This window comes from Psammomys obesus, unplaced genomic scaffold (assembly GCF_907164565.1).
Source record: "Psammomys obesus unplaced genomic scaffold, mPsaObe1.curated_primary_1811, whole genome shotgun sequence".
NCBI lineage: Eukaryota > Metazoa > Chordata > Mammalia > Rodentia > Muridae > Psammomys > Psammomys obesus.
Window position 1 is genome coordinate 7,368,263 of NW_026592666.1, and position 10,006 is coordinate 7,378,268.

A 10,006-nucleotide genomic window follows, 5' to 3' on the forward strand; every position below is an offset into this window, starting at 1 on the left:
CCAGCACCATTTGTTGAAGATGCTATCTTTTTTCCATTGAATGGTTTTGGCTTCTTTGTCAAAAATCAGGTATCTGTATTTGTCTGGGTTTACTTCTGGGTCTTCTATTTGGTTCCATTGATCCACCATTCTGTTTCTATGCCAGTACCATGCAGTTTTCACTACTATTGCAGTACCGCTTGAGATCAGGGATGGAGAAACCGCCAGACGATCTGTTGTTGTACAGGATCATTTGGGCAATTCTGGTTTTTTTTTGCTTTTCCATATGAAGTGGAGAATTTCTCTTTTAAGGTCTGTAAAGAATTGTGTTGGTATTTTGATGGAAATTGCATTGAATCCGTAGATTGCTTTTGGCAGGATGGCCATTTTCACTGTTAATCCTACCTATCCATAAGCACAGGAAATGTTTCCATCTTCTGATATCTTCTTCAGAGACTTGAAGATTTTTTTTAACATGTCTTTATTTGCTTGGTTAGAGTTACACCAAGGTGTTTTATGTTATTAGTGGCTATTTGTGAAGGGTGTTGTTTTCCTAATTTTTTTCTCGGCTCTTTTGTCTTTGGTATACAGAAGGGCTTCTGATTTTTTCGAGTTAATTTTGTATCCAGCCACTTTGCTTAAGGTGTTTATCAGCTGAAAGAGTTCTCTGGTTGAATTTTAGGGGTCACTCATGTATACTATCATATCATCTGCAAATAGTGATACTTTGACTTCTTCTTTTCTGATTTGTATCTTTTTGACCTCCTTTAGTTGCCTTACTATTCTAGCTAGGACTTTCAAGTACTATGTTGAAGAGATATGGAGAGAGTGGGCATTCCTTGCCTTGTCCCTGATTTCAGTGGAATTGATTTAAGTTTCTCTCCATTTAGTTTGATGTTGGCTATAGGCTTGCTGTATATTGTCTCTAAGATCAACAATTAATAAATGGGACCTCATGAAACTGAAAAGCTTCTGTAAAGCAAAGGACACTGTCATCAGAACAGAACAACAGCCTACAGACTGGGAAAGGATCTTCACCAACCCTATATCTGACAGACGGATAATATCCAAAATATATAAAGAACTAAAGATGTTAAAAAGCAACAAATTAAGTAATCCAATTAAAAAATGGGTTACAGAGCTAAACAGAAAATTCTCTGTAGAGGAATATAGAATGGCAGAGAAACACTTAAAGATATGCTCAATGCCCTTAGTTATCAGGGAAATGCAAATCAAAACAACCCTGAGATTTCGCCTTACACCCATGACACCCGTTACAATGGCTAAGATCAAAAACCCAGGTGACAATACATGCTGGAGAGAATGTGGAGAAAAGGGAACCCTCCTCCATTGCTGATGGGAATGTAAACTTTGTACAACCACTTTGGAAATCAATTGACATTTTCTCAGACAATTAGGAATAGCACTTTCTCAAGATCCAGCTATACCACTCCTAGGCATATATCCAAAATATGCTCAAGTACACAACAAGGACATTTGTTCAGCCATGTTCGTAGCAGTTTATTCATAATAGCCAGAACCTGGAAACAACCCAGATGTCCCTCAATGGAGGAATGGATACAGAAATTGTGGTACATTTACACAATGGAATACTACTCAGCAATTAAAAACAAGGAAATAATGAAATTTGCAGGCAAGTGATAGGATCTAGAAAATATCATCCTGAGTGAGATATAGCAGAAGCAGAAGGTGTATAGACCTAAAAGATGAGATAAATATGCTAAAATCTGTACACCTAAAGAAGCTAAGCAAGAAGGAGGTCCCTGGGTAAGAAGACCAATTCTCACTCAGAAAGACAAACGGGATGGATATTGGAAGAAGGAGAAAACAGGAAACAGGACAGAAGCCTACCACAGAGGGTCTCTGAAAGACTCTACCCAGCAGTGTATAAATGCAGATACTAAGACTCATAACCAAACTTTGGGCAGAGTGCAAGGAATCTTATGAAAGTAGGGGGAGATAGTGGGACCTGGAGAGGACCTAGAGCTCCACAAGGAGAGCAAGAGAACCAAAATATCTGGGCACAGGGGTCTTTTCTGAGACTGATGCTCCAACCAAGGACAATTCATGGAGATAACCTAGAACCCCTGCTCAGATGTAGCCCATGGCAGCCATGTATCCAAGTGGGTACCCTAGTAAGGGGAACAGGGACTGTCTCTGACATGAACTCAATGGCAGGCTCTTTGATCACAGGGAGAACAATGCAGCCAGTCCTGATGAGTCCTGATAGGCTAGGGTCAGATGGAAGGGGAGAAGGACCTCCCCATCACTGGACTTGGAGAGGGGCATGAGAGGAGATGAGGGAGGGAGAATAGGATTGGGAGGGAATGAGAGAGGGACTACAGCTGGGATACAAAGTAAATAAACTGTAATTAATATTAAAAAATTAAAATTTAATTAAAAAAGAAAGAAATGGCAAGCTTCTGTTTCATTTTGGAGCCCTGTTTCAAATAAGGATGGCAGTAAAACACTGTTCTCCATACATGACAAGTCTGTCACACACATGAACTCACAGCCACTGTGGTTTTGTGTAGATCAAATCAGTCAAAATTCCAGCATGAATGGAGGCAGTGCTTACAAAAATTTACCCCTAGTCGAGGAGCTATTGATTTGTGATGGTTTCTGTAGGACAGAAAGTCTGTTTTCTTCAGGGACGTGTCCTTCGCGGGCTGCCCATGCTCCATTGGATGGCCCTAAACCCAGACACATACTGGAAGTTCTAATTGACTCAGAGTTGTTAAAACACAGGGACATGAAATTGGAAGAGAGACTTTGAAGTCTAGGAGGACTTAAAACAGGAGAGCAGGGAAATGTCTATATTCAAAGTACATTGTGCACTTGTATGAAATTCTCAAAGAATAAATGAACAATGCTTTTAAGTGAATAAGGCAGATGTGTGTGTATGTGTGTGTGTGCATGTGTATGCGTGTGTAATGATAAAAATCTTTTAAAAAGGCCATCAATTTGAAAGGTCGTAAGGGAGGGATATGTGAGGAGTTGAAAGGAGGACAGGGTAGGGGCAGTGAAGCAATTATATGCTAATAAAAGCATAAATAAAGCAGAAAGTCACAGAAAATGCCTGACATCTTCTTGTGGGGTCTGCATGCTCACACACACGTACACACACACACACGCAAAATAAAAGTAAAAATGAACAATCAAGGTTGGAAAGTTTGTCAGGAGAAAGACAGGTAAAAGGGAAACCAGATTTGATCAGTGTGTGAACTCTAAACTAATATATATTATAAATAATATATAATTAAGTAATTATATATTAATATAATATATTATAAAATAATACATCAATTATACATAGAAATACATTTATTTAACACATGGTGACCAAAACAAAAATAAATGACTTTAAATTCATGGAGAATAGTGCTCGCTTCGGCAGCACATATACTAAAATTGGAACGATACAGAGAAGATTAGCATGGCCCCTGTGCAAGGATGACACGCAAATTCGTGAAGCGTTCCATATTTTTAGAAAGAAGGAGAGGAGGACCTCCCCTATCAGTGGACTTGGGGAGTGGCATGCATGCAGAAAGGGGAGGGAGGGTGGGATCGGCAGGGGAGGAGGGAGGGGCTCATGGGGGGATACAAAATGAATAAAGTGTAATTAATAAAAAAAATAAAAGATTTAAAAAAAATTCATGGAGAATAAATGAATACAAGTGCAGAGCTGATGGTAGTAACTCAGGATACTTTGAGTGACTCTAAAACACAAGGTTTTGACTCTGTGTTCCTAAAGACACAGTACCCTAGAATGAAATGTGAAACAATCTATGCCCTATTCAGTAACTGTTCATAATGATAACTCTCATAGGCTACGTTGTAACATAATGCAAATTAAAACTACAACTTTCAGTTTAAGAATAAAAAAAAACAGAGAATTTCAAATAGATTAAGAAAAATCTCTTAAATTTTAAGTATCAGGGGGAAATGATGGCTTATTTTTCCCTTTCAAAAGAAGTAAGATTTCCTGGCTTTGCCTATTAAATGCCTCTGCAGTGACAGCTTAGCAGCACTGAATTGGGTAGCATCCCAAGTCATGTCTTTTTAATGCTGTCCTGTATGGAAAGGAAAGCGTGGCCTGGGGGGCTTGAGGGATGACTAGGTCCAGACCTAGAGTAGGGTAAACAGCAAACAAGCAGGGCAACCTCACGCAAAGGTAGACCAGCTGCCGAACCATAATTGTGAGGCGCATGCAGTGCCACTGGGGAAACCGAGCCTTGGAGACATCAATCTTGAGACTGGCAGGAGTAAAGATGGCTCCCTCCCTGTTCTGTGCCTGTAAGGCCCCTGGAGTGCAAGTTCTGCAGGCCCACCCTCACAATTCTTGAGGTAGTCAAGTAGCCTAGCACCTGGAATGCCTCTCCATGGAAATGCAGCACCCCAACACCTTAGCAGATGATAAACATTCACCCTGGAAATCCCTTCTCACTCGCCAAAGTTCACATAGTGTTTGTTCACCATCTAAGAGCTGCTGTTTCTCTGGGAGAGCTAAGAGAGCTATGTAATACTAGAATCCTCCGAGAAGACCTTCTCCCCTCCACACTCCCAGCCAAACTGGGCCTCAAGACCCCCTTTCCCTCATTCCCAGCCTGATGTGCTCTGGTGCCTGGATGCCCCGAGGGAGGAATCTGAGCATTGAACCACAGCAGTGATGCTTGCTACCAGTATGACTTTGGACTTGACATGGTTTGAACAATGGAGGATGGAACAATGACAGACACAATTAATGCAAAGCAGGGATCAGGTGAGTCATGCATGCAAATGGAGACAGTCCAGCAGCAGCCCAGAAAACCGGTGAGTTTCTAACAGACAACATGAACAGGAAGTAGGCTAGCCAATCCTGGTAAGGAGTCTGTGTGGGGACGCTGTCCCAGGCTGCAGTCTCCAGGGAGGATGACGCTACACTACTTTCTGCTAAACATCAACTGTTCACCAATACCTATATTAGGTCCAGGGGAAGACCCTGCCATCCTATGAGTCTGAGGCATTGGTGTCCTTGACATGGCTACGCTAATGTCACTAATACCCATTCATGCAGGATTTTATACATTCCACATGCCAAAGTTCAGAGCGAAAAGACTGATGACTGCCACATCACATACACGCTCACTAGCCAACCTTGGGACAGTATGGACACAAAAAGAAAGATGAGAAAAAGTGGGTTGAAAAATTCAAAGGCAGTTAACTCATTTTCAGAAATTTCAAACGACACATGAGTCACATTTGTGCTCTGGTTACATTTCCAGGTTGCCAGAGCACCAAGTCACTTTTCTGGTGGTTAGGAGAGCATTGTCGTCTCTACATGAGCTCAATGTAAGACAACAGCAATAGTTCACAAGTGAAAGTTAGTGATCTTCATAGGACAACTTTAGCTAATTAATACACAAAAAAAATGACAGAAAAAAAATGTACTAGAAACACACCGTAGCAATGCTCTCCGACAGAGGTTAAAATGATCAGGCGAAGGTTGACGGCGAACTCTCCAGAAAGGCCAAGAATTCTGGAAGCACAGACGATACTTTAGTGTGAGGTGAAATGCAACAGCACCCCGACATTGATGAGCCTTTTGCCTGTGACTGGAGACTCAGTGACAAACCAAGGACTGGAATCAAACTGAGAGAACTTGAATTTGACAAACTATCTCAACATTTCTTGATGTCAGTCAGCCCATGCCTTCAGATACACCCTGCAAATTTCAGTACATAGAGTTACCTACTAGCTAGCTGGAGGGGGCTGAGGGGAGACAATAAGGAAGGAGGAAAAGAAGAGCAGTGCGAAAAGAAAAGGATACAAGATTTAAAAAAAAAAAGAAAGAAAAAGAAAAGAAATTCATCAAGTCCCTACACTGAGGTTTCTTCACATGTTCTTTGGGGGCCTGGAACTGGCCAGCCTGGAGTCAGCCATCACCAGCATTTCTCCCTTACAACCTGCGTTTATGGGGCCCATTGTCAGTCCTTCCCAGAGCTAACCTCCTGTGTCACTCTGGCACTTGGGTCTTTGGAGGGGAGTTGTGTGAGAACATCTGATACCTAGGTGCTCTCCACTTCCTTAAAATACATAAGAGATGAAAAACTGAGGGAAGCCAGGGAAAATAGAGAAATGTTGGTAAGTGTTAAGCCAGTGAAGGACAAAAGCTTTTATTTATTGACTTCTCTGGTTTTGTGTAAGTTTAAATTTTCTGATAATAGATCTTAATAAAAGCAATAGCACTACTCACTTAGCATGATGTTAAGAACCCTTGAGGCTGGAGAGACAGCTCAGAGGTTAAGAACATGGCTGCTCTGGTAGGGGATCCACATTCAGTCCGTACCACTCACTTTGGGCAGCTCATACACGCCTGTGACTCCACCTCCAGAAGATCCAGTGCCCTCCTCTGGCTTCCACGAAAACTGCAATCACATGTCTGTACTCATACTCAGACACATGCATATTCACTTAACTAAAGATAAAAATAAAATATTTTCACAAAAAAGAATTTGTGACTTCTTTGGGTTATACCTTCTGTTCTCCTTGTCCTCTGTTTTTTGATTTGCCAAGTGTTTATTACCTCTCATATCAGTAAAATAATAGTAAATTTTCCTGCTTTAGTATTTTTATGCTATATGTATAGTTAGAATTGGGCTGTGATAAGAACTTTTGATTATTTTATTTAAAATATTTAAATTAAGATATATAAATTATGTCAGAGACAGTCCCTGCTCCCCTTACTAGGGAACCCACTGAGCTGCCATGGGCTACATCTCAGCAAGAGATCTAGGTTATCTCCATGCATGGTCCTTGGTTAGTGCATAAGTCTTTGCAAAGAGCCCTGGGCCCAGATTTTTTGGTTCTGTTGCTCTCCTTGTGGAGCTCCTGTCCCCTCCAGGTCTTTCTCATTCCCCCTTCTTTCATAAGATTCCCTGCACTCTACCCAAAGTTTGGCTATGAGCCTCAGCATCTGCTTTGATACCCTGTTGGGTAGACTCTTTCAGAGGCCACCTGTGGTAGGCTCCTGTCCTGTTCCCTGTTTTCCCCTTCTTTGGATGTCTGTCATCCAGACAGACTTGGTGGCTGGCTCTTTTATCACCTCCCTCTGAGTGAGGAGCAGCCTTACCAGGCTATACAGGAAGACCATGCAGCCAGTCCTGATGAGACCTGATAGGCTAGGGTCAGATGGAAGGGGATGAGGAAGTCCCCTATTAGTGGACTGAGGGAGGGGCTTAGGAGGAGAAGAGGGAGAGAGGGTGGGATTGGGAGGAGACAAAGGAGGGGGCTACAACTGGGATACAAAGTGAATAAATTGTAATAATCTAAAAATAAATTTTAAAAGAGAAAAATGATATATAAATTAGACAGTAAACTTTTAAAAAATTAATTTAGAAAGCTAAATTAAATTAAAGACTTAGAGAAGAAAATGAGCAAACCTTATTAAGGAGATTTACAATATTAGGCACCAAAAGATGAAGTCAGTAGTTCATGATCAAGTTTTCTGCGTCCATACCATCTCCTTTAAAGACTAAGACAAAGCAGAAGTTACACGACACGTGAAAGAGCAGGTAAACCATTTTTCCAAAGAATATTCTGATCTGTGTAGACTGAGAAGCTCAAATCAGCGGCTTCCTACTAAAAGAATGATTTACAGTCCCTTAACCTGTATTTACTATCAACAACGGGAATGAATCCTACAAGAAGTTTTCAAATGTTCAACAATGTTCAATTCACAACAGCTGTTAGGTCCCAGAGTCACTGAGGGAAGACCTCAGCAAGGAGTTTATTCTGCAGAAACGGCCAGCATGCTGGGGCCCCATTCCATAAAATGGTGGCCCTGAAGTGAGCACCCCAGGCTCCATTTAAAGACAGTTAGGGGATTTCCCTACTGTGACGAGGTAGTCTTTTCTTGATTGGTTGGTGCTGATTGTGGGGAGAGGGGAATTCATGGAGTGTCTCAGTAACAAGGCAGGCCCAGGCAACAAAGAGCACTAGGAAAAAGTGCCCAGGTAACAATATGATTTCTGACTAGCTAAACAAAGTGTTTCTAACTAACCTTTAGTTTGATTGATCAAGCGCTTGGGGACTTTCCAAGGCAGTTACTAAATTATTGTTTCTAATTTTCAGGAAGGTTATTGAGTTATTGTATCTCGTTTCCATAGACTGTAGTTTTGTTTTCTGAGAAATAGAAACTCAGGCCTATTCAGTCTGCAGCCAATTTTGAAGCCTGTCATAGAGTCAGACTGGCTTATTAAAAATCATTCCCCTCACGGCCTTATTTGTACGTTTATGAACAAAAGTCAGGCTGAAGAACAGTCCTTCGGAGTTATTCTGTCTTTAACTTGTAAGGTTTATCTCACATGTTTTTGGTTCAGCTAGTAAAGCACTTGCCGTTTAAGCATAAAGACCTGAGGGTCCATGGCGCCCACATAAAGAACCTTGCATGGTGACACATGCCTGCAGGCCCAGCGCTGGGAAGGCCGGGACTGGTGGATCCCTGGAGCTCGCTGGGTACCTAGTGCTGCCGAGTCAGTGATGCCTGGGCTTAGTGAAGGACTCTAGCTCAACGCTCATGTGGGAGGCAATAGAGGAAGGCGGTAGCATTGAGCTCTGGCTTCCATGTGTGCACACCCAAGTGCATCTATACCTGCACATGCATAAAACACACACACATATACACACCGCACAGTGGGCACAGTGGTGTGGCGCTGGGCAGCGTAACGTTTTAACGTACAGCGAGCAGCTGTAGCTTTCCAGCGATTCCCAGGGTCGGGCTTCCATCTGTCGCCCCGGCTGGAAAGCTGGCTGAGCAATGACAATGCGAGAAGAGGTTACACCGTTCACCCATTGTACACACTCTCTTCTAGTCATCCTTTCACCTCCAAAGCGCTGTTTAGAGGGCGCAGTGCTCTTACGCTTTCATTTTCTTTCAGCGTGGTATAAAACATGCAAAACAGTTTCCATTTAATGCTTCGGTTTGAAAGCCATGCTCACAAATAGACCATCACAACTTCAAACAGGAAACCAAACTGTGTGATCGCTGGACAAGAAAAAGGAAACTTTCCCTTTTTTTAACTTTTTGGTGAAGTATCAAATACAGATTTGGAAAATGATTAGAAAATTTTTTTTCCAGTATCAGAACAACTAGTAATTATTTCCAATTCCATCTTCATCCTAGTTCTGCAATTTTTTTCGATGAATCCTTGTAAAGCTTAGCATCCCTATTTTATTTCCCCGTTCATTTTCTCTCATTGCTTTATGGCCACTACTGAAGTCTGGACTTTTTGTCATCAGACAAAACCTTCAGCAATCTGACCCAGGAAATGTTCCCACGCACACACATCTTCTGTTGTGTGCAACAGGCACCTGAGATCATTACCAGGCCCCACTCTCATACTGCTGTCTCCTAGTCTGAAATTCTTCTGACCCCAATTAGCAGAATTCTCTGTTCGCAGAAACCATCTCTGCATTTGAGATTGGGATAAATATGGCCTCTTGAAGCCATTGGAAGAGATCTGCCTACCTCTGACATCTACCACTTGGACCTTTAAGCTAGTGCTATAACAAAGGTACTGTTTATGCCTTTTCTTGCCTAATTATATCATGAACTCTTTAAAGCAATGTTTGCAAGACATTTTCCTTTGGTTTCCCCACTTGTGAGTTTGCCAATTTCCAATAAAGTGTTATGCAACTAGAAGGAAGCAAATCCTTTCTTCAGAAGAGTGAAACCACCTACCTCTGAATTACTGATGGCTGCTTCGATGAGCCTGCTGAGACTTGTGAATGAACTTTGAAGACTGACAGAAATGAGCAATGTCCTTACCAGAGAATAAGGCTGAGAGGATGTGTTATAGAAGGAAGCACCAGAGGGAAGCTAGAGAAACCACTGCTACAACAGAAGGGTGGAAGAAGACCCGGGAGGACAGAGACTGGGAGCGATCAGGAGGAGGTGGGAACACTGGCAATGTGTCAAACTCCTCATGAGTGGAGGGGAGATTCAGGAGCCCCACCTTTGAAGGGG

The 10,006-nt window shown here is 42.1% G+C and overlaps 1 non-coding gene across 1 annotated transcript; it reads left to right on the top strand.

The window, feature by feature from the left end:
- The first annotated feature begins 3,381 nt into the window (after positions 1-3,381).
- LOC129682596 (U6 spliceosomal RNA) lies at positions 3,382-3,488 on the top strand. The gene has a single exon (XR_008721002.1). It is a non-coding gene; the product is annotated as a U6 spliceosomal RNA (small nuclear RNA).
- Positions 3,489-10,006: the final 6,518 nt, after the last annotated feature.